Below are 25,878 nucleotides of genomic sequence, written 5' to 3' on the forward strand. Positions count from 1 at the left end.
TGGGAGGACTTCTGGGTAGAACCCGCAGGATGGACCACAGTCAAGAGAGAAATATCATCTCGGGTATCTTCCCTGGAGGAGTCTGGGGTTGCTACCTGGGATGACAGGTATCTAAACCACCGGAAAAATGTCTCAGGGACATAGCTGCGATAAGTCTCGGATGCATCCCAGACGATGGAGCATTATCCAAGGAGAAAAATCATCTTGGGTACCTTCCGTGGAGGAGTCTGGTGTTGCTACCCGGGATCACAGGACCCTAAACCACCGGAAATAAGACTCGGTGATATACCTGCGAGGAGTCTCGGGTGCATCCCGCAGGATGGAGCATTGTCCAAGGAGAAAAATCATCTTGGTTATCTTCCCTGGAGGAGTCCGGGGTTGCTAACTGGGATCAAAGGGCCCTAAACCCAGGAAGAAAACACTCAGAAACAGAGCTGGGAGGAGTCTCGGGTGCATCCCAGAGGATGGAGCATTGCCCAAGGAGAAAAATCATCTCGGGTATCTTCCCTGGAGGAGTCTGGGGTTGCTACCTGGGATTTCAGATACCTAAACCACTAGAGAAAAGTCTGCGGGAGACACCTGGGAGGAGTCAGGGGTACATCCCAGAGGATGGAGCAGATTCTAAAGAGAAAAATAATCTCGGGTATCTTCCCTGGAGGAGTCTGGGGTTGCTACCTGGGATAACAGGGCCCCAAACCACTGGAGAAAAGGCTGCGGGAGATGCCTGGGAAGAATCTCAGATGCATCCCAGAAGATGGAACATTTTGTAAGGAGAAAATTCTTCCCGGGTATCTTCCCTGGAGGAGTCTGGGGTTGCTACCCGGGATCACAGGGCCCTAAAACATTGGAGAAACCTCTGCGGGAGACGCCTGGGAAGAGTTCTGGGTAGATCCCGCAGGATGGACCACTGTCAAGAGAGAAATATCATCTTGGGTATCTTCCCTGGAGGAGTCTGGGGTTGCTACCCGGGATGACAGGACCCTAAACCACTGGAAAAAAGACTCAGGGACATACCTGCGAGGAGTCTCCGGTGAATCCCAGAGGATGCAGCGCTGTCCAAGGAGAAAAATCACCTCGGGTATCTTCCCTGGAGGAGTCTGGGGTTGCTACCCAGGATTACATGGCCCCAAACCACAGGAAAAATATCTGCGGGAGACGACTGGGAAGAATCTCTGGTGAATCCCAGAGGATGGAGCATTGCCCAAGGAGAAAAATCATCTCGGGTATCTTCCCTGGAGGAGTCTGGGGTTACCACCTGGGATCACAGGGCCCTAAACCACCAGAAAAAAGACTGAGGGACATACCTGTGAGGAATCTCCGGTGAATCCCAGAGGATGGAGCATTGCCCAAGGAGAAAAATCATCTCGGGTGTCTTCCCTGGAGGAGTCTGGGGTTGCTACCTGGGATGACAGGACCCTAAACCACCGGAAAAATGTCTCAGGGACATAGCTGCGATATGTCTCAGATGCATCCCACAGGATGGAGCATTGCCCAAGGAGGAAAATCATCTCAGATATCTTCCCTGGAGGAGTCTGGGGTTGCTACCCGACATGACAGGACCCTAAATCACCGGAATAAAGACTCAGGGACATAGCTGGGATACGTCTCGGATGCATCCCAGAGGATGGACTATTTTCTAAAGAGAAAAATCATCTCGGGTATCTTCCCTGGAGGAGTCTGGGGTTGCTACCCGGGATCACAGCGCCCTAAACCACCGGAAATAAGACTCGGTGACATACCTGCGAGCAGTCTCGGGTGCATCCCGCAGGATGGAGCATTGTCAAAGGAGAAAAATCATCTTCGGTATCTTTCCTGGAGGAGTCTGGAGTTGCTACCTGGGAGCACAGGGCCCTAAACACCAGGAAGAAAACACTCAGAAACAGAGCTCGGAGGAGTCAGGGGTACATCCCAGAGGATGGAGCTGATTCTAAAGAGAAAAATCATCTCGGGTATCTTCCCTGGAGGAGTCTGGGGTTGCTACCCGGGATCACAGGGCCCTAAAACCCAGGAAGAGAACACTCAGAAACAGACGTGGGAGGAGTCTCGGGTGCATCTCGCAGGATGGAGCATTGTCCAAGGAGAAAAATCATCTTGGCTATCTTCGCTGGAGGAGTCTGGGCATGCTATCCAGGATTATAGTACTCCAAACCACAGGAAAAATGTCTGCGGGAGACGAATGGGAAGAATCTCGGATGTATCCCAGAGGTTGGAGAATTGCCCAAGGATAAAAATCATCTTGGGTATGTTCCATGGAGGAGTCTGGGGTTGCTACCCGGGATGACAGGACCCTAAGCCACCGGAAAAATGTCTCAGGGACATAGCTGCGATAAGTCTCAGATGCATCACAGAGGATGGAGGATTATCCAAGGAGAAAAATCATCTCGGGTACCTTCCCTGGAGGAGTCTGGGATTGCTACCCGGGATCACAGGGCCCTAAAGCATTGGAGAAAACTCTGCGGGAGATGCCTGGGAGGAGTTCTGGGTAGATCGCCCAGGATGGACCACAGTCAAGAGAGAAATATCATCTCGGGTATCTTCCCTGGAGGAGTCTGGGGTTGCCACCTGGGATCACAGGGCCCTAAAGCATTGGAGAAAACTCTGCGGGAGATGCCTGGGAGGAGTTCTGGGTAGATCCCACAGGATGGACCACTGTCAAGAGAGAAAAATCATCTCGGGTGTCTTCCCTGGAGGAGTCTGGGGTTGCTACCTGGGATGACAGGACCCTAAACCACCGGAAAAATGTCTCAGGGACATAGCTGCGATATGTCTCAGATGCATCCCAGAGGATGGAGCATTGCCCAAGGAGGAAAATCATCTCAGGTATCTTCCCTGGAGGAGTCTGGGGTTGCTACCCGGGATCACAGGGCCCTAAAACCCAGGAAGAAAACACTCAGAAACAGACGTGGGAGGAGTCTCGGTTGCATCTCGCAGGATGGAGCATTGTCCAAGGAGAAAAATCATCTTGGATATCTTCCCTGGAGGAGTCCGGGGTTGCCACCTGGGATCACAGGGCCCTAAAGCATTGGAGAAAACTCTGCGGGAGATGCCTGGGAGGAGTTCTGGGTAGATCCCACAGGATGGACCACTGTCAAGAGAGAAAAATCATCTCGGGTGTCTTCCCTGGAGGAGTCTGGGGTTGCTACCTGGGATGACAGGACCCTAAACCACCGGAAAAATGTCTCAGGGACATAGCTGCGATATGTCTCAGATGCATCCCAGAGGATGGAGCATTGCCCAAGGAGGAAAATCATCTCAGGTATCTTCCCTGGAGGAGTCTGGGGTTGCTACCTGGGATGACAGGACCCTAAATCACCGGAATAAAGACTCAGGGACATAGCTGGGATACGTCTCGGATGCATCCCAGAGGATGGAGCATTTTCTAAAGAGAAAAATCATCTCGGGTATCTTCCCTGGAGGAGTCTGGGGTTGCTACCCGGGATCACAGCGCCCTAAACCACCGGAAATAAGACTCGGTGACATACCTGCGAGCAGTCTCGGGTGCATCCCGCAGGATGGAGCATTGTCAAAGGAGAAAAATCATCTTCGGTATCTTTCCTGGAGGAGTCTGGAGTTGCTACCTGGGATCACAGGGCCCTAAACCCCAGGAAGAAAACACTCAGAAACAGAGCTGGGAGGAGTCTCAGGTGCATCCCGGAGGATGGAGAATTGTCCAAGGAGAATAATCATCTCGGATATCTTCCCTGGAGAAGTCTGGTCTTGCTATCCAGGATTATAGGGCCCCAAACCACAGGAAAAATGTCTGCAGGAGACGACTGGGAGGAATCTCAGGTGCATCACAGAGGATGGAGCACTGCCAAAGGAGGAAAATCATCTCAAGTATCTTCCCTGGAGCAGTCTGGGGTTGCTACCTGGGATGACAGGACCCTAAACCACCGGAAAAAAGACTGAGGGACATACCTGTGAGGAACCTCCGGTGAATTCCAGAGGATGGAGCATTGCCCAAGGAGAAAAATCATCTCAGGTATCTTCCCTGGAGGAGTCTGGGGTTGCTACCCAGGATTACAGTGCGCCAAACCACAGGAAAAATATCTGCGGGAGATGCCTGGGAGAAATCTCAGGTGCATCCCAGAGGATGGAGCATTGCCCAAGGAGAAAAATCATCTCGGGTATCTTCCCTGGAGCAGTCTGGGGTTGCTACCTGGGATTTCAGATACCTAAACCATTAGAGAAAAGTCTGCGGGAGACACCTGGGAGGAGTCAGGGGTACATCCCAGAGGATGGAGCAGATTCTAAAGAGAAAAATCATCTCGGGTATCTTCCCTGGAGGAGTCTGGGGTTGCTACCCGGGATCACAGGGCCCTAAAACCCAGGAAGAAAACACTCAGAAACAGACGTGGGAGGAGTCTCGGTTGCATCTCGCAGGATGGAGCATTGTCCAAGGAGAAAAATCATCTTGGATATCTTCCCTGGAGGAGTCCGGGGTTGCTACCTGGGATCAAAGGGCCCTAAACCCCAGGAAGAAAACACTCAGAAACAGACGTGGGAGGAGTCTCGGGTGCATCTCGCAGGATGGAGCATTGTCCAAGGAGAAAAATCATCTCGGGTATCTTCCCTGGAGGAGTCTGGGGTTGCCACCTGGGATCACAGGGCCCTAAAGCATTGGAGAAAACTCTGCGGGAGATGCCTGGGAGGAGTTCTGGGTAGATCCCGCAGGATGGACGACTGTCAAGAGAGAAAAATCATCTCGGGTGTCTTCCCTGGAGGAGTCTGGGGTTGCTACCTGGGATGACAGGACCCTAAACCACCGGAAAAATGTCTCAGGGACATAGCTGCGATATGTCTCAGATGCATCCCAGAGGATGGAGCATTGCCCAAGGAGGAAAATCATCTCAGGTATCTTCCCTGGAGGAGTCTGGGGTTGCTCCTGGGATTTCAGATACCTAAACCACTAGAGAAAAGTCTGCGGGAGACAACTGGGAGGAGTCAGGGGTACATCCCAGAGGATGGAGCATATTCTAAAGAGAAAAATCATCTCGGGTATCTTCCCTGGAGGAGTCTGGGGTTGCTACCTGGGACAACAGGGCTCCAAACCACTGGAGAAAAGTCTGCGGGAGATGCCTGGGAGGACTTCTGGGTAGATCCCGCAGGATGGACCACAGTCAAGAGAGAAATATCATCTCGGGTATCTTCCCTGGAGGAGTCTGGGGTTGCTACCTGGAATGACAGGTATCTAAACCACCGGAAAAATGTCTCAGGGACATAGCTGCGATAAGTCTCGGATGCATCCCAGACGATGGAGCATTATCCAAGGAGAAAAATCATCTTGGGTACCTTCCGTGGAGGAGTCTGGTGTTGCTACCCGGGATCACAGGACGCTAAACCACCGGAAATAAGACTCGGTGACATACCTGCGAGGAGTCTCGGGTGCATCCTGCAGGATGGAGCATTGTCCAAGGAGAAAAATCATCTTGGTTATCTTCCCTGGAGGAGTCCGGGGTTGCTACCTGGGATCAAAGGGCCCTAAACCCCAGGAAGAAAACACTCAGAAACAGAGCTGGGAGGAGTCTCGGGTGCATCCCAGAGGATGGAGCATTGCCCAAGGAGAAAAATCATCTCGGGTATCTTCCCTGGAGGAGTCTGGGGTTGCCACCTGGGATCACAGGGCCCTAAAGCATTGGAGAAAACTCTGCGGGAGATGCCTGGGAGGAGTTCTGGGTAGATCCCACAGGATGGACCACTGTCAAGAGAGAAAAATCATCTCGGGTGTCTTCCCTGGAGGAGTCTGGGGTTGCTACCTGGGATGACAGGACCCTAAACCACCGGAAAAATGTCTCAGGGACACAGCTGCGATATGTCTCAGATGCATCCCAGAGGATGGAGCATTGCCCAAGGAGGAAAATCATCTCAGGTATCTTCCCTGGAGGAGTCTGGGGTTGCTACCCGAGATGACAGGACCCTAAATCACCGGAATAAAGACTCAGGGACATAGCTGGGATACGTCTCGGATGCATCCCAGAGGATGGAGCATTTTCTAAAGAGAAAAATCATCTCAGGTATCTTCCCTGGAGGAGTCTGGGGTTGCTACCCGGGATCACAGGGCCCTAAACCACCGGAAATAAGACTCGGTGACATACCTGCGAGCAGTCTCGGGTGCATCCCGCAGGATGGAGCATTGTCAAAGGAGAAAAATCATCTTGGTTATCTTCCCTGGAGGAGTCCAGGGTTGCTACCTGGGATCACAGGGCCCTAAACCCCAGGAAGAAAACACTCAGAAACAGAGCTGGGAGGAGTCTCAGGTGCATCCCGGAGGATGGAGAATTGTCCAAGGAGAAAAATTATCTCGGATATCTTCCCTGGAGAAGTCTGGTCTTGCTATCCAGGATTATAGGGCCCCAAACCACAGGAAAAATGTCTGCAGGAGACGACTGGGAGGAATCTCAGGTGCATCCCAGAGGATGGAGCGCTGCCAAAGGAGGAAAATCATCTCAAGTATCTTCCCTGGAGCAGTCTGGGGTTGCTACCTGGGATGACAGGACCCTAAACCACCGGAAAAAAGACTGAGGGACATACCTGTGAGGAACCTCCGGTGAATTCCAGAGGATGGAGCATTGCCCAAGGAGAAAAATCATCTCAGGTATCTTCCCTGGAGGAGTCTGGGGTTGCTACCCAGGATTACAGTGCGCCAAACCACAGGAAAAATATCTGCGGGAGATGCCTGGGAGAAATCTCAGGTGCATCCCAGAGGATGGAGCATTGCCCAAGGAGAAAAATCATCTCGGGTATCTTCCCTGGAGGAGTCTGGGGTTGCTACCTGGGATTTCAGATACCTAAACCATTAGAGAAAAGTCTGCGGGAGACACCTGGGAGGAGTCAGGGGTACATCCCAGAGGATGGAGCAGATTCTAAAGAGAAAAATCATCTCGGGTATCTTCCCTGGAGGAGTCTGGGGTTGCTACCCGGGATCACAGGGCCCTAAAACCCAGGAAGAAAACACTCAGAAAAAGACGTGGGAAGAGTCTCGGTTGCATCTCGCAGGATGGAGCATTGTCCAAGGAGAAAAATCATCTTGGATATCTTCCCTGGAGGAGTCCGGGGTTGCTACCTGGGATCAAAGGGCCCTAAACCCCAGGAAGAAAACACTCAGAAACAGACGTGGGAGGAGTCTCGGGTGCATCCCAGAGGATGGAGCATTGCCCAAGGAGAAAAATCATCTCGGGTATCTTCCCTGGAGGAGTCTGGGGTTGCCACCTGGGATCACAGGGCCCTAAAGCATTGGAGAAAACTCTGCGGGAGATGCCTGGGAGGAGTTCTGGGTAGATCCCACAGGATGGACCACTGTCAAGAGAGAAAAATCATCTCGGGTGTCTTCCCTGGAGGAGTCTGGGGTTGCTACCTGGGATGACAGGACCCTAAACCACCGGAAAAATGTCTCAGGGACATAGCTGCGATATGTCTCAGATGCATCCCAGAGGATGGAGCATTGCCCAAGGAGGAAAATCATCTCAGGTATCTTCCCTGGAGGAGTCTGGGGTTGCCACCTGGGATCACAGGGCCCTAAACCCAGGAAGAAAACACTCAGAAACAGACGTGGGAGGAGTCTCGGTTGCATCTCGCAGGATGGAGCATTGTCCAAGGAGAAAAATCATCTTGGATATCTTCCCTGGAGGAGTCTGGGGTTGCCACCTGGGATCACAGGGCCCTAAAGCATTGGAGAAAACTCTGCGGGAGATGCCTGGGAGGAGTTCTGGGTAGATCCCACAGGATGGACCACTGTCAAGAGAGAAAAATCATCTCGGGTGTCTTCCCTGGAGGAGTCTGGGGTTGCTACCTGGGATGACAGGACCCTAAACCACCGGAAAAATGTCTCAGGGACATAGCTGCGATATGTCTCAGATGCATCCCAGAGGATGGAGCATTGCCCAAGGAGGAAAATCATCTCAGGTATCTTCCCTGGAGGAGTCTGGGGTTGCTACCCGAGATGACAGGACCCTAAATCACCGGAATAAAGACTCAGGGACATAGCTGGGATACGTCTCGGATGCATCCCAGAGGATGGAGCATTTTCTAAAGAGAAAAATCATCTCGGGTATCTTCCCTGGAGGAGTCTGGGGTTGCTACCCGGGATCACAGCGCCCTAAACCACCGGAAATAAGACTCGGTGACATACCTGCGAGCAGTCTCGGGTGCATCCCGCAGGATGGAGCATTGTCAAAGGAGAAAAATCATCTTCGGTATCTTTCCTGGAGGAGTCTGGAGTTGCTACCTGGGATCACAGGGCCCTAAACCCCAGGAAGAAAACACTCAGAAACAGAGCTGGGAGGAGTCTCAGGTGCATCCCGGAGGATGGAGAATTGTCCAAGGAGAAAAATCATCTCGGATATCTTCCCTGGAGAAGTCTGGTCTTGCTGTCCAGGATTATAGGGCCCCAAACCACAGGAAAAATGTCTGCAGGAGACGACTGGGAGGAATCTCAGGTGCATCCCAGAGGATGGAGCTTTGCCCAAGGAGAAAAATCATCTCAAGTATCTTCCCTGGAGCAGTCTGGGGTTGCTACCTGGGATGACAGGACCCTAAACCACCGGAAAAAAGACTGAGAGACATACCTGTGAGGAACCTCCGGAGAATTCCAGAGGATGGAGCATTGCCCAAGGAGAAAAATCATCTCAGGTATCTTCCCTGGAGGAGTCTGGGGTTGCTACCCAGGATTACAGTGCGCCAAACCACAGGAAAAATATCTGCGGGAGATGCCTGGGAGAAATCTCAGGTGCATCCCAGAGGATGGAGCATTGCCCAAGGAGAAAAATCATCTCGGGTATCTTCCCTGGAGGAGTCTGGGGTTGCTACCTGGGATTTCAGATACCTAAACCATTAGAGAAAAGTCTGCGGGAGACACCTGGGAGGAGTCAGGGGTACATCCCAGAGGATGGAGCAGATTCTAAAGAGAAAAATCATCTCGGGTATCTTCCCTGGAGGAGTCTGGGGTTGCTACCCGGGATCACAGGGCCCTAAAACCCAGGAAGAAAACACTCAGAAACAGACGTGGGAGGAGTCTCGGTTGCATCTCGCAGGATGGAGCATTGTCCAAGGAGAAAAATCATCTTGGATATCTTCCCTGGAGGAGTCCGGGGTTGCTACCTGGGATCAAAGGGCCCTAAACCCCAGGAAGAAAACACTCAGAAACAGAGCTGGGAGGAGTCTCGGGTGCATCCCAGAGGATGGAGCATTGCCCAAGGAGAAAAATCATCTCGGGTATCTTCCCTGGAGGAGTCTGGGGTTGCTACCTGGGATGACAGGACCCTAAAGCATCGGAAAAATGTCTCAGGGACATAGCTGCGATATGTCTCAGATGCATCCCAGAGGATGGAGCATTGCCCAAGGAGAAAAATCATCTCGGGTATCTTCCCTGGAGGAGTCTGGGGTTGCCACCTGGGATCACAGGGCCCTAAAGCATTGGAGAAAACTCTGCGGGAGATGCCTGAGAGGAGTTCTGGGTAGATCCCACAGGATGGACCACTGTCAAGAGAGAAAAATCATCTCGGGTGTCTTCCCTGGAGGAGTCTGGGGTTGCTACCTGGGATGACAGGACCCTAAACCACCGGAAAAATGTCTCAGGGACATAGCTGCGATATGTCTCAGATGCATCCCAGAGGATGGAGCATTGCCCAAGGAGGAAAATCATCTCAGGTATCTTCCCTGGAGGAGTCTGGGGTTGCTACCCGAGATGACAGGACCCTAAATCACCGGAATAAAGACTCAGGGACATAGCTGGGATACGTCTCGGATGCATCCCAGAGGATGGAGCATTTTCTAAAGAGAAAAATCATCTCGGGTATCTTCCCTGGAGGAGTCTGGGGTTGCTACCCGGGATCACAGCGCCCTAAACCACCGGAAATAAGACTCGGTGACATACCTGCGAGCAGTCTCGGGTGCATCCCGCAGGATGGAGCATTGTCAAAGGAGAAAAATCATCTTGGTTATCTTCCCTGGAGGAGTCCAGGGTTGCTACCTGGGATCACAGGGCCCTAAACCCCAGGAAGAAAACACTCAGAAACAGAGCTGGGAGGAGTCTCAGGTGCATCCCGGAGGATGGAGAATTGTCCAAGGAGAAAAATCATCTCGGATATCTTCCCTGGAGAAGTCTGGTCTTGCTATCCAGGATTATAGGGCCCCAAACCACAGGAAAAATGTCTGCAGGAGACGACTGGGAGGAATCTCAGGTGCATCCCAGAGGATGGAGCACTGCCAAAGGAGGAAAATCATCTCAAGTATCTTCCCTGGAGCAGTCTGGGGTTGCTACATGGGATGACAGGACCCTAAACCACCGGAAAAAAGACTGAGGGACATACCTGTGAGGAACCTCCGGTGAATTCCAGAGGATGGAGCATTGCCCAAGGAGAAAAATCATCTCAGGTATCTTCCCTGGAGGAGTCTGGGGTTGCTACCCAGGATTACAGTGCGCCAAACCACAGGAAAAATATCTGCGGGAGATGCCTGGGAGAAATCTCAGGTGCATCCCAGAGGATGGAGCATTGCCCAAGGAGAAAAATCATCTCGGGTATCTTCCCTGGAGGAGTCTGGGGTTGCTACCTGGGATTTCAGATACCTAAACCATTAGAGAAAAGTCTGCGGGAGACACCTGGGAGGAGTCAGGGGTACATCCCAGAGGATGGAGCAGATTCTAAAGAGAAAAATCATCTCGGGTATCTTCCCTGGAGGAGTCTGGGGTTGCTACCCGGGATCACAGGGCCCTAAAACCCAGGAAGAAAACACTCAGAAACAGACGTGGGAGGAGTCTCGGTTGCATCTCGCAGGATGGAGCATTGTCCAAGGAGAAAAATCATCTTGGATATCTTCCCTGGAGGAGTCCGGGGTTGTACCTGGGATCAAAGGGCCCTAAACCCCAGGAAGGAAACACTCAGAAACAGAGCTGGGAGGAGTCTCGGGTGCATCCCAGAGAATGGAGCATTGCCCAAGGAGAAAAATCATCTCGGGTATCTTCCCTGGAGGAGTCTGGGGTTGCCACCTGGGATCACAGGGCCCTAAAGCATTGGAGAAAACTCTGCGGGAGATGCCTGGGAGGAGTTCTGGGTAGATCCCACAGGATGGACCACTGTCAAGAGAGAAAAATCATCTCGGGTGTCTTCCCTGGAGGAGTCTGGGGTTGCTACCTGGGATGACAGGACCCTAAACCACCGGAAAAATGTCTCAGGGACATAGCTGCGATATGTCTCAGATGCATCCCAGAGGATGGAGCATTGCCCAAGGAGGAAAATCATCTCAGGTATCTTCCCTGGAGGAGTCTGGGGTTGCTACCCGGGATCACAGGGCCCTAAAACCCAGGAAGAAAACACTCAGAAACAGACGTGGGAGGAGTCTCGGTTGCATCTCGCAGGATGGAGCATTGTCCAAGGAGAAAAATCATCTTGGATATCTTCCCTGGAGGAGTCCAAGGTTGCTACCTGGGATCAAAGGGCCCTAAACCCCAGGAAGAAAACACTCAGAAACAGAGCTGGGAGGAGTCTCGGGTGCATCCCAGAGGATGGAGCATTGCCAAAGGAGAAAAATCATCTCGGGTATCTTCCCTGGAGGAGTCTGGGGTTGCCACCTGGGATCACAGGGCCCTAAAGCATTGGAGAAAACTCTGCGGGAGATGCCTGGGAGGAGTTCTGGGTAGATCCCACAGGATGGACCACTGTCAAGAGAGAAAAATCATCTCGGGTGTCTTCCCTGAAGGAGTCTGGGGTTGCTACCTGGGATGACAGGACCCTAAACCACCGGAAAAATGTCTCAGGGACATAGCTGCGATATGTCTCAGATGCATCCCAGAGGATGGAGCATTGCCCAAGGAGGAAAATCATCTCAGGTATCTTCCCTGGAGGAGTCTGGGGTTGCTACCTGGGATGACAGGACCCTAAATCACCGGAATAAAGACTCAGGGACATAGCTGGGATACGTCTCGGATGCATCCCAGAGGATGGAGCATTTTCTAAAGAGAAAAATCATCTCGGGTATCTTCCCTGGAGGAATCTGGGGTTGCTACCCGGGATCACAGCGCCCTAAACCACCGGAAATAAGACTCGGTGACATACCTGCGAGCAGTCTCGGGTGCATCCCGCAGGATGGAGCATTGTCAAAGGAGAAAAATCATCTTCGGTATCTTTCCTGGAGGAGTCTGGAGTTGCTACCTGGGATCACAGGGCCCTAAACCCCAGGAAGAAAACACTCAGAAACAGAGCTGGGAGGAGTCTCAGGTGCATCCCGGAGGATGGAGAATTGTCCAAGGAGAATAATCATCTCAGATATCTTCCCTGGAGAAGTCTGGTCTTGCTATCCAGGATTATAGGGCCCCAAACCACAGGAAAAATGTCTGCAGGAGACAGAGTGCATCCCAGAGGATGGAGCACTGCCAAAGGAGGAAAATCATCTCAAGTATCTTCCCTGGAGCAGTCTGGGGTTGCTACCTGGGATGACAGGACCTAAACCACCGGAAAAAAGACTGAGGGACATACCTGTGAGGAACCTCCGGAGAATTCCAGAGGATGGAGCATTGCCCAAGGAGAAAAATCATCTCAGGTATCTTCCCTGGAGGAGTCTGGGGTTGCTACCCAGGATTACAGTGCGCCAAACCACAGGAAAAATATCTGCGGGAGATGCCTGGGAGAAATCTCAGGTGCATCCCAGAGGATGGAGCATTGCCCAAGGAGAAAAATCATCTCGGGTATCTTCCCTGGAGGAGTCTGGGGTTGCTACCTGGGATTTCAGATACCTAAACCATTAGAGAAAAGTCTGCGGGAGACACCTGGGAGGAGTCAGGGGTACATCCCAGAGGATGGAGCAGATTCTAAAGAGAAAAATCATCTCGGGTATCTTCCCTGGAGGAGTCTGGGGTTGCTACCCGGGATCACAGGGCCCTAAAACCCAGGAAGAAAACACTCAGAAACAGACGTGGGAGGAGTCTCGGTTGCATCTCGCAGGATGGAGCATTGTCCAAGGAGAAAAATCATCTTGGATATCTTCCCTGGAGGAGTCCGGGGTTGCTACCTGGGATCAAAGGGCCCTAAACCCCAGGAAGAAAACACTCAGAAACAGAGCTGGGAGGAGTCTCGGGTGCATCCCAGAGGATGGAGCATTGCCCAAGGAGAAAAATCATCTCGGGTATCTTCCCTGGAGGAGTCTGGGGTTGCTACCTGGGATGACAGGACCCTAAAGCATCGGAAAAATGTCTCAGGGACATAGCTGCGATATGTCTCAGATGCATCCCAGAGGATGGAGCATTGCCCAAGGAGAAAAATCATCTCGGGTATCTTCCCTGGAGGAGTCTGGGGTTGCCACCTGGGATCACAGGGCCCTAAAGCATTGGAGAAAACTCTGCGGGAGATGCCTGAGAGGAGTTCTGGGTAGATCCCACAGGATGGACCACTGTCAAGAGAGAAAAATCATCTCGGGTGTCTTCCCTGGAGGAGTCTGGGGTTGCTACCTGGGATGACAGGACCCTAAACCACCGGAAAAATGTCTCAGGGACATAGCTGTGATATGTCTCAGATGCATCCCAGAGGATGGAGCATTGCCCAAGGAGGAAAATCATCTCAGGTATCTTCCCTGGAGGAGTCTGGGGTTGCTACCCGAGATGACAGGACCCTAAATCACCGGAATAAAGACTCAGGGACATAGCTGGGATACGTCTCGGATGCATCCCAGAGGATGGAGCATTTTCTAAAGAGAAAAATCATCTCGGGTATCTTCCCTGGAGGAGTCTGGGGTTGCTACCCGGGATCACAGGGCCCTAAACCACCGGAAATAAGACTCGGTGACATACCTGCGAGCAGTCTCGGGTGCATCCCGCAGGATGGAGCATTGTCAAAGGAGAAAAATCATCTTGGGTATCTTCCCTGGAGGAGTCCAGGGTTGCTACCTGGGATCACAGGGCCCTAAACCCCAGGAAGAAAACACTCAGAAACAGAGCTGGGAGGAGTCTCAGGTGCATCCCGGAGGATGGAGAATTGTCCAAGGAGAAAAATCATCTCGGATATCTTCCCTGGAGAAGTCTGGTCTTGCTATCCAGGATTATAGGGCCCCAAACCACAGGAAAAATGTCTGCAGGAGACGACTGGGAGGAATCTCAGGTGCATCCCAGAGGATGGAGCACTGCCAAAGGAGGAAAATCATCTCAAGTATCTTCCCTGGAGCAGTCTGGGGTTGCTACCTGGGATGACAGGACCCTAAACCACCGGAAAAAAGACTGAGGGACATACCTGTGAGGAACCTCCGGTGAATTCCAGAGGATGGAGCATTGCCCAAGGAGAAAAATCATCTCGGGTATCTTCCCTGGAGGAGTCTGGGGTTGCTACCCAGGATTACAGTGCGCCAAACCACAGGAAAAATATCTGCGGGAGATGCCTGGGAGAAATCTCAGGTGCATCCCAGAGGATGGAGCATTGCCCAAGGAGAAAAATCATCTCGGGTATCTTCCCTGGAGGAGTCTGGGGTTGCTACCTGGGATTTCAGATACCTAAACCATTAGAGAAAAGTCTGCGGGAGACACCTGGGAGGAGTCAGGGGTACATCCCAGAGGATGGAGCAGATTCTAAAGAGAAAAATCATCTCGGGTATCTTCCCTGGAGGAGTCTGGGGTTGCTACCCGGGATCACAGGGCCCTAAAACCCAGGAAGAAAACACTCAGAAAAAGACGTGGGAGGAGTCTCGGTTGCATCTCGCAGGATGGAGCATTGTCCAAGGAGAAAAATCATCTTGGATATCTTCCCTGGAGGAGTCCGGGGTTGCTACCTGGGATCACAGGGCCCTAAACCCCAGGAAGAAAACACTCAGAAACAGACGTGGGAGGAGTCTCGGGTGCATCCCAGAGGATGGAGCATTGCCCAAGGAGAAAAATCATCTCGGGTATCTTCCCTGGAGGAGTCTGGGGTTGCCACCTGGGATCACAGGGCCCTAAAGCATTGGAGAAAACTCTGCGGGAGATGCCTGGGAGGAGTTCTGGGTAGATCCCACAGGATGGACCACTGTCAAGAGAGAAAAATCATCTCGGGTGTCTTCCCTGGAGGAGTCTGGGGTTGCTACCTGGGATGACAGGACCCTAAACCACCGGAAAAATGTCTCAGGGACATAGCTGCGATATGTCTCAGATGCATCCCAGAGGATGGAGCATTGCCCAAGGAGGAAAATCATCTCAGGTATCTTCCCTGGAGGAGTCTGGGGTTGCTACCCGGGATCACAGGGCCCTAAAACCCAGGAAGAAAACACTCAGAAACAGAGCTGGGAGGAGTCTCGGGTGCATCTCGCAGGATGGAGCATTGTCCAAGGAGAAAAATCATCTTGGATATCTTCCCTGGAGGAGTCCGGGGTTGCCACCTGGGATCACAGGGCCCTAAAGCATTGGAGAAAACTCTGCGGGAGATGCCTGGGAGGAGTTCTGGGTAGATCCCACAGGATGGACCACTGTCAAGAGAGAAAAATCATCTCGGGTGTCTTCCCTGGAGGAGTCTGGGGTTGCTACCTGGGATGACAGGACCCTAAACCACCGGAAAAATGTCTCAGGGACATAGCTGCGATATGTCTCAGATGCATCCCAGAGGATGGAGCATTGCCCAAGGAGGAAAATCATCTCAGGTATCTTCCCTGGAGGAGTCTGGGGTTGCTACCCGAGATGACAGGACCCTAAATCACCGGAATAAAGACTCAGGGACATAGCTGGGATACGTCTCGGATGCATCCCAGAGGATGGAGCATTTTCTAAAGAGAAAAATCATCTCGGGTATCTTCCCTGGAGGAGTCTGGGGTTGCTACCCGGGATCACAGCGCCCTAAACCACCGGAAATAAGACTCGGTGACATACCTGCGAGCAGTCTCGGGTGCATCCCGCAGGATGGAGCATTGTCAAAGGAGAAAAATCATCTTCGGTATCTTTCCTGGAGGAGTCTGGAGTTGCTACCTGGGATCACAGGGCCCTAAACCCCAGGAAGAAAACACTCAGAAACAGAGCTGGGAGGAGTCTCAGGTGCATCCCGGAGGATGGAGAATTGTCCAAGGAGAAAAATCATCTCGAATATCTTCCCTGGAGAAGTCTGGTCTTGCTATCCAGGATTATAGGGCCCCAAACCACAGGAAAAATGTCTGCAGGAGACGACTGGGAGGAATCTCAGGTGCATCCCAGAGGATGGAGCATTGCCCAAGGAGAAAAATCATCTCAAGTATCTTCCCTGGAGCAGTCTGGGGTTGCTACCTGGGATGACAGGACCCTAAACCACTGGAAAAAAGACTGAGGGACATACCTGTGAGGAACCTCCGGAGAATTCCAGAGGATGGAGCATTGCCCAAGGAGAAAAATCATCTCAGGTATCTTCCCTGGAGGAGTCTGGGGTTGCTACCCAGGATTACAGTGCGCCAAACCACAGGAAAAATATCTGCGGGAGATGCCTGGGAGAAATCTCAGGTGCATCCCAGAGGATGGAGCATTGCCCAAGGAGAAAAATCATCTCGGGTATCTTCCCTGGAGGAGTCTGGGGTTGCTACCTGGGATTTCAGATACCTAAACCATTAGAGAAAAGTCTGCGGGAGACACCTGGGAGGAGTCAGGGGTACATCCCAGAGGATGGAGCAGATTCTAAAGAGAAAAATCATCTCGGGTATCTTCCCTGGAGGAGTCTGGGGTTGCTACCCGGGATCACAGGGCCCTAAAACCCAGGAAGAAAACACTCAGAAACAGACGTGGGAGGAGTCTCGGTTGCATCTCGCAGGATGGAGCATTGTCCAAGGAGAAAAATCATCTTGGATATCTTCCCTGGAGGAGTCCGGGGTTGTACCTGGGATCAAAGGGCCCTAAACCCCAGGAAGGAAACACTCAGAAACAGAGCTGGGAGGAGTCTCGGGTGCATCCCAGAGAATGGAGCATTGCCCAAGGAGAAAAATCATCTCGGGTATCTTCCCTGGAGGAGTCTGGGGTTGCCACCTGGGATCACAGGGCCCTAAAGCATTGGAGAAAACTCTGCGGGAGATGCCTGGGAGGAGTTCTGGGTAGATCCCACAGGATGGACCACTGTCAAGAGAGAAAAATCATCTCGGGTGTCTTCCCTGGAGGAGTCTGGGGTTGCTACCTGGGATGACAGGACCCTAAACCACCGGAAAAATGTCTCAGGGACATAGCTGCGATATGTCTCAGATGCATCCCAGAGGATGGAGCATTGCCCAAGGAGGAAAATCATCTCAGGTATCTTCCCTGGAGGAGTCTGGGGTTGCTACCCGGGATCACAGGGCCCTAAAACCCAGGAAGAAAACACTCAGAAACAGACGTGGGAGGAGTCTCGGTTGCATCTCGCAGGATGGAGCATTGTCCAAGGAGAAAAATCATCTTGGATATCTTCCCTGGAGGAGTCCAAGGTTGCTACCTGGGATCAAAGGGCCCTAAACCCCAGGAAGAAAACACTCAGAAACAGAGCTGGGAGGAGTCTCGGGTGCATCCCAGAGGATGGAGCATTGCCAAAGGAGAAAAATCATCTCGGGTATCTTCCCTGGAGGAGTCTGGGGTTGCCACCTGGGATCACAGGGCCCTAAAGCATTGGAGAAAACTCTGCGGGAGATGCCTGGGAGGAGTTCTGGGTAGATCCCACAGGATGGACCACTGTCAAGAGAGAAAAATCATCTCGGGTGTCTTCCCTGAAGGAGTCTGGGGTTGCTACCTGGGATGACAGGACCCTAAACCACCGGAAAAATGTCTCAGGGACATAGCTGCGATATGTCTCAGATGCATCCCAGAGGATGGAGCATTGCCCAAGGAGGAAAATCATCTCAGGTATCTTCCCTGGAGGAGTCTGGGGTTGCTACCTGGGATGACAGGACCCTAAATCACCGGAATAAAGACCCAGGGACATAGCTGGGATACGTCTCGGATGCATCCCAGAGGATGGAGCATTTTCTAAAGAGAAAAATCATCTCGGGTATCTTCCCTGGAGGAATCTGGGGTTGCTACCCGGGATCACAGCGCCCTAAACCACCGGAAATAAGACTCGGTGACATACCTGCGAGCAGTCTCGGGTGCATCCCGCAGGATGGAGCATTGTCAAAGGAGAAAAATCATCTTCGGTATCTTTCCTGGAGGAGTCTGGAGTTGCTACCTGGGATCACAGGGCCCTAAACCCCAGGAAGAAAACACTCAGAAACAGAGCTGGGAGGAGTCTCAGGTGCATCCCGGAGGATGGAGAATTGTCCAAGGAGAATAATCATCTCAGATATCTTCCCTGGAGAAGTCTGGTCTTGCTATCCAGGATTATAGGGCCCCAAACCACAGGAAAAATGTCTGCAGGAGACAGAGTGCATCCCAGAGGATGGAGCACTGCCAAAGGAGGAAAATCATCTCAAGTATCTTCCCTGGAGCAGTCTGGGGTTGCTACCTGGGATGACAGGACCTAAACCACCGGAAAAAAGACTGAGGGACATACCTGTGAGGAACCTCCGGAGAATTCCAGAGGATGGAGCATTGCCCAAAGAGAAAAATCATCTCAGGTATCTTCCCTGGAGGAGTCTGGGGTTGCTACCCAGGATTACAGTGCGCCAAACCACAGGAAAAATATCTGCGGGAGATGCCTGGGAGAAATCTCAGGTGCATCCCAGAGGATGGAGCATTGCCCAAGGAGAAAAATCATCTCGGGTATCTTCCCTGGAGGAGTCTGGGGTTGCTACCTGGGATTTCAGATACCTAAACCATTAGAGAAAAGTCTGCGGGAGACACCTGGGAGGAGTCAGGGGTACATCCCAGAGGATGGAGCAGATTCTAAAGAGAAAAATCATCTCGGGTATCTTCCCTGGAGGAGTCTGGGGTTGCTACCCGGGATCACAGGGCCCTAAAACCCAGGAAGAAAACACTCAGAAACAGACGTGGGAGGAGTCTCGGTTGCATCTCGCAGGATGGAGCATTGTCCAAGGAGAAAAATCATCTTGGATATCTTCCCTGGAGGAGTCCGGGGTTGCTACCTGGGATCAAAGGGCCCTAAACCCCAGGAAGAAAACACTCAGAAACAGAGCTGGGAGGAGTCTCGGGTGCATGCCAGAGGATGGAGCATTGCCCAAGGAGAAAAATCATCTCGGGTATCTTCCCTGGAGGAGTCTGGGGTTGCTACCTGGGATGACAGGACCCTAAAGCATCGGAAAAATGTCTCAGGGACATAGCTGCGATATGTCTCAGATGCATCCCAGAGGATGGAGCATTGCCCAAGGAGAAAAATCATCTCGGGTATCTTCCCTGGAGGAGTCTGGGGTTGCCACCTGGGATCACAGGGCCCTAAAGCATTGGAGAAAACTCTGCGGGAGATGCCTGAGAGGAGTTCTGGGTAGATCCCACAGGATGGACCACTGTCAAGAGAGAAAAATCATCTCGGGTGTCTTCCCTGGAGGAGTCTGGGGTTGCTACCTGGGATGACAGGACCCTAAACCACCGGAAAAATGTCTCAGGGACATAGCTGCGATATGTCTCAGATGCATCCCAGAGGATGGAGCATTGCCCAAGGAGGAAAATCATCTCAGGTATCTTCCCTGGAGGAGTCTGGGGTTGCTACCCGAGATGACAGGACCCTAAATCACCGGAATAAAGACTCAGGGACATAGCTGGGATACGTCTCGGATGCATCCCAGAGGATGGAGCATTTTCTAAAGAGAAAAATCATCTCGGGTATCTTCCCTGGAGGAGTCTGGGGTTGCTACCCGGGATCACAGGGCCCTAAACCACTGGAAATAAGACTCGGTGACATACCTGCGAGCAGTCTCGGGTGCATCCCGCAGGATGGAGCATTGTCAAAGGAGAAAAATCATCTTGGGTATCTTCCCTGGAGGAGTCCAGGGTTGCTACCTGGGATCACAGGGCCCTAAACCCCAGGAAGAAAACACTCAGAAACAGAGCTGGGAGGAGTCTCAGGTGCATCCCGGAGGATGGAGAATTGTCCAAGGAGAAAAATCATCTCGGATATCTTCCCTGGAGAAGTCTGGTCTTGCTATCCAGGATTATAGGGCCCCAAACCACAGGAAAAATGTCTGCAGGAGACGACTGGGAGGAATCTCAGGTGCATCCCAGAGGATGGAGCACTGCCAAAGGAGGAAAATCATCTCAAGTATCTTCCCTGGAGCAGTCTGGGGTTGCTACCTGGGATGACAGGACCCTAAACCACCGGAAAAAAGACTGAGGGACATACCTGTGAGGAACCTCCGGTGAATTCCAGAGGATGGAGCATTGCCCAAGGAGAAAAATCATCTCGGGTATCTTCCCTGGAGGAGTCTGGGGTTGCTACCCAGGATTACAGTGCGCCAAACCACAGGAAAAATATCTGCGGGAGATGCCTGGGAGAAATCTCAGGTGCATCCCAGAGGATGGAGCATTGCCCAAGGAGAAAAATCATCTCGGGTATCTTCCCTGGAGGAGTCTGGGGTTGCTACCTGGGATTTCAGATACCTAAACCATTAGAGAAAAGTCTGCGGGAGACACCTGGGAGGAGTCAGGGGTACATCCCAGAGGATGGAGCAGATTCTAAAGAGAAAAATCATCTCGGGTATCTTCCCTGGAGGAGTCTGGGGTTGCTACCCGGGATCACAGGGCCCTAAAACCCAGGAAGAAAACACTCAGAAAAAGACGTGGGAGGAGTCTCGGTTGCATCTCGCAGGATGGAGCATTGTCCAAGGAGAAAAATCATCTTGGATATCTTCCCTGGAGGAGTCCGGGGTTGCTACCTGGGATCACAGGGCCCTAAACCCCAGGAAGAAAACACTCAGAAACAGACGTGGGAGGAGTCTCGGGTGCATCCCAGAGGATGGAGCATTGCCCAAGGAGAAAAATCATCTCGGGTATCTTCCCTGGAGGAGTCTGGGGTTGCCACCTGGGATCACAGGGCCCTAAAGCATTGGAGAAAACTCTGCGGGAGATGCCTGGGAGGAGTTCTGGGTAGATCCCACAGGATGGACCACTGTCAAGAGAGAAAAATCATCTCGGGTGTCTTCCCTGGAGGAGTCTGGGGTTGCTACCTGGGATGACAGGACCCTAAACCACCGGAAAAATGTCTCAGGGACATAGCTGCGATATGTCTCAGATGCATCCCAGAGGATGGAGCATTGCCCAAGGAGGAAAATCATCTCAGGTATCTTCCCTGGAGGAGTCTGGGGTTGCTACCCGGGATCACAGGGCCCTAAAACCCAGGAAGAAAACACTCAGAAACAGAGCTGGGAGGAGTCTCGGGTGCATCTCGCAGGATGGAGCATTGTCCAAGGAGAAAAATCATCTTGGATATCTTCCCTGGAGGAGTCCGGGGTTGCCACCTGGGATCACAGGGCCCTAAAGCATTGGAGAAAACTCTGCGGGAGATGCCTGGGAGGAGTTCTGGGTAGATCCCACAGGATGGACCACTGTCAAGAGAGAAAAATCATCTCGGGTGTCTTCCCTGGAGGAGTCTGGGGTTGCTACCTGGGATGACAGGACCCTAAACCACCGGAAAAATGTCTCAGGGACATAGCTGCGATATGTCTCAGATGCATCCCAGAGGATGGAGCATTGCCCAAGGAGGAAAATCATCTCAGGTATCTTCCCTGGAGGAGTCTGGGGTTGCTACCCGAGATGACAGGACCCTAAATCACCGGAATAAAGACTCAGGGACATAGCTGGGATACGTCTCGGATGCATCCCAGAGGATGGAGCATTTTCTAAAGAGAAAAATCATCTCGGGTATCTTCCCTGGAGGAGTCTGGGGTTGCTACCCGGGATCACAGCGCCCTAAACCACCGGAAATAAGACTCGGTGACATACCTGCGAGCAGTCTCGGGTGCATCCCGCAGGATGGAGCATTGTCAAAGGAGAAAAATCATCTTCGGTATCTTTCCTGGAGGAGTCTGGAGTTGCTACCTGGGATCACAGGGCCCTAAACCCCAGGAAGAAAACACTCAGAAACAGAGCTGGGAGGAGTCTCAGGTGCATCCCGGAGGATGGAGAATTGTCCAAGGAGAAAAATCATCTCGAATATCTTCCCTGGAGAAGTCTGGTCTTGCTATCCAGGATTATAGGGCCCCAAACCACAGGAAAAATGTCTGCAGGAGACGACTGGGAGGAATCTCAGGTGCATCCCAGAGGATGGAGCATTGCCCAAGGAGAAAAATCATCTCAAGTATCTTCCCTGGAGCAGTCTGGGGTTGCTACCTGGGATGACAGGACCCTAAACCACCGGAAAAAAGACTGAGGGACATACCTGTGAGGAACCTCCGGTGAATTCCAGAGGATGGAGCATTGCCCAAGGAGAAAAATCATCTCAGGTATCTTCCCTGGAGGAGTCTGGGGTTGCTACCCAGGATTACAGTGCGCCAAACCACAGGAAAAATATCTGCGGGAGATGCCTGGGAGAAATCTCAGGTGCATCCCAGAGGATGGAGCATTGCCCAAGGAGAAAAATCATCTCGGGTATCTTCCCTGGAGGAGTCTGGGGTTGCTACCTGGGATTTCAGATACCTAAACCATTAGAGAAAAGTCTGCGGGAGACACCTGGGAGGAGTCAGGGGTACATCCCAGAGGATGGAGCAGATTCTAAAGAGAAAAATCATCTCGGGTATCTTCCCTGGAGGAGTCTGGGGTTGCTACCCGGGATCACAGGGCCCTAAAACCCAGGAAGAAAACACTCAGAAACAGACGTGGGAGGAGTCTCGGTTGCATCTCGCAGGATGGAGCATTGTCCAAGGAGAAAAATCATCTTGGATATCTTCCCTGGAGGAGTCCGGGGTTGCTACCTGGGATCAAAGGGCCCTAAACCCCAGGAAGAAAACACTCAGAAACAGAGCTGGGAGGAGTCTCGGGTGCATGCCAGAGGATGGAGCATTGCCCAAGGAGAAAAATCATCTCGGGTATCTTCCCTGGAGGAGTCTGGGGTTGCTACCTGGGATGACAGGACCCTAAAGCATCGGAAAAATGTCTCAGGGACATAGCTGCGATATGTCTCAGATGCATCCCAGAGGATGGAGCATTGCCCAAGGAGAAAAATCATCTCGGGTATCTTCCCTGGAGGAGTCTGGGGTTGCCACCTGGGATCACAGGGCCCTAAAGCATTGGAGAAAACTCTGCGGGAGATGCCTGAGAGGAGTTCTGGGTAGATCCCACAGGATGGACCACTGTCAAGAGAGAAAAATCATCTCGGGTGTCTTCCCTGGAGGAGTCTGGGGTTGCTACCTGGGATGACAGGACCCTAAACCACCGGAAAAATGTCTCAGGGACATAGCTGCGATATGTCTCAGATGCATCCCAGAGGATGGAGCATTGCCCAAGGAGGAAAATCATCTCAGGTATCTTCCCTGGAGGAGTCTGGGGTTGCTACCCGAGATGACAGGACCCTAAATCACCGGAATAAAGACTCAGGGACATAGCTGGGATACGTCTCGGATGCATCCCAGAGGATGGAGCATTTTCTAAAGAGAAAAATCATCTCGGGTATCTTCCCTGGAGGAGTCTGGGGTTGCTACCCGGGATCACAGCGCCCTAAACCACCGGAAATAAGACTCGGTGACATACCTGCGAGGAGTCTCGGGTGCATCCCGCAGGATGGAGCATTGTCAAAGGAGAAAAATCATCTTGGTTATCTTCCCTGGAGGAGTCCAGGGTTGCTAACTGGGATCACAGGGCCCTAAACCCCAGGAAGAAAACACTCAGAAACAGAGCTGGGAGGAGTCTCAGGTGCATCCCGGAGGATGGAGAATTGTCCAAGGAGAAAAATCATCTCGGATATCTTCCCTGGAGAAGTCTGGTCTTGCTATCCAGGATTATAGGGCCCCAAACCACAGGAAAAATGTCTGCAGGAGACGACTGGGAGGAATCTCAGGTGCATCCCAGAGGATGGAGCACTGCCAAAGGAGGAAAATCATCTCAAGTATCTTCCCTGGAGCAGTCTGGGGTTGCTACATGGGATGACAGGACCCTAAACCACCGGAAAAAAGACTGAGGGACATACCTGTGAGGAACCTCCGGTGAATTCCAGAGGATGGAGCATTGCCCAAGGAGAAAAATCATCTCAGGTATCTTCCCTGGAGGAGTCTGGGGTTGCTACCCAGGATTACAGTGCGCCAAACCACAGGAAAAATATCTGCGGGAGATGCCTGGGAGAAATCTCAGGTGCATCCCAGAGGATGGAGCATTGCCCAAGGAGAAAAATCATCTCGGGTATCTTCCCTGGAGGAGTCTGGGGTTGCTACCTGGGATTTCAGATACCTAAACCATTAGAGAAAAGTCTGCGGGAGACACCTGGGAGGAGTCAGGGGTACATCCCAGAGGATGGAGCAGATTCTAAAGAGAAAAATCATCTCGGGTATCTTCCCTGGAGGAGTCTGGGGTTGCTACCCGGGATCACAGGGCCCTAAAACCCAGGAAGAAAACACTCAGAAACAGACGTGGGAGGAGTCTCGGTTGCATCTCGCAGGATGGAGCATTGTCCAAGGAGAAAAATCATCTTGGATATCTTCCCTGGAGGAGTCCGGGGTTGTACCTGGGATCAAAGGGCCCTAAACCCCAGGAAGGAAACTCTCAGAAACAGAGCTGGGAGGAGTCTCGGGTGCATGCCAGAGGATGGAGCATTGCCCAAGGAGAAAAATCATCTCGGGTATCTTCCCTGGAGGAGTCTGGGGTTGCCACCTGGGATCACAGGGCCCTAAAGCATTGGAGAAAACTCTGCGGGAGATGCCTGGGAGGAGTTCTGGGTAGATCCCACAGGATGGACCACTGTCAAGAGAGAAAAATCATCTCGGGTGTCTTCCCTGGAGGAGTCTGGGGTTGCTACCTGGGATGACAGGACCCTAAACCACCGGAAAAATGTCTCAGGAACATATCTGCGATATGTCTCAGATGCATCCCAGAGGATGGAGCATTGCCCAAGGAGGAAAATCATCTCAGGTATCTTCCCTGGAGGAGTCTGGGGTTGCTACCCGGGATCACAGGGCCCTAAAACCCAGGAAGAAAACACTCAGAAACAGAGCTGGGAGGAGTCTCGGTTGCATCTCGCAGGATGGAGCATTGTCCAAGGAGAAAAATCATCTTGGATATCTTCCCTGGAGGAGTCCGGGGTTGCTACCTGGGATCAAAGGGCCCTAAACCCCAGGAAGAAAACACTCAGAAACAGAGCTGGGAGGAGTCTCGGGTGCATCCCAGAGGATGGAGCATTGCCCAAGGAGAAAAATCATCTCGGGTATCTTCCCTGGAGGAGTCTGGGGTTGCCACCTGGGATCACAGGGCCCTAAAGCATTGGAGAAAACTCTGCGGGAGATGCCTGGGAGGAGTTCTGGGTAGATCCCACAGGATGGACCACTGTCAAGAGAGAAAAATCATCTCGGGTGTCTTCCCTGAAGGAGTCTGGGGTTGCTACCTGGGATGACAGGACCCTAAACCACCGGAAAAATGTCTCAGGGACATAGCTGCGATATGTCTCAGATGCATCCCAGAGGATGGAGCATTGCCCAAGGAGGAAAATCATCTCAGGTATCTTCCCTGGAGGAGTCTGGGGTTGCTACCCGAGATGACAGGACCCTAAATCACCGGAATAAAGACTCAGGGACATAGCTGGGATACGTCTCGGATGCATCCCAGAGGATGGAGCATTTTCTAAAGAGAAAAATCATCTCGGGTATCTTCCCTGGAGGAGTCTGGGGTTGCTACCCGGGATCACAGCGCCCTAAACCACCGGAAATAAGACTCGGTGACATACCTGCGAGCAGTCTCGGGTGCATCCCGCAGGATGGAGCATTGTCAAAGGAGAAAAATCATCTTCGGTATCTTTCCTGGAGGAGTCTGGAGTTGCTACCTGGGATCACAGGGCCCTAAACCCCAGGAAGAAAACACTCAGAAACAGAGCTCGGAGGAGTCTCAGGTGCATCCCGGAGGATGGAGAATTGTCCAAGGAGAATAATCAT

This window comes from Vanellus vanellus, assembly GCF_965231255.1.
Source record: "Vanellus vanellus genome assembly, contig: HAP1_SCAFFOLD_47, whole genome shotgun sequence".
Taxonomy (NCBI): Eukaryota; Metazoa; Chordata; class Aves; order Charadriiformes; family Charadriidae; genus Vanellus; species Vanellus vanellus.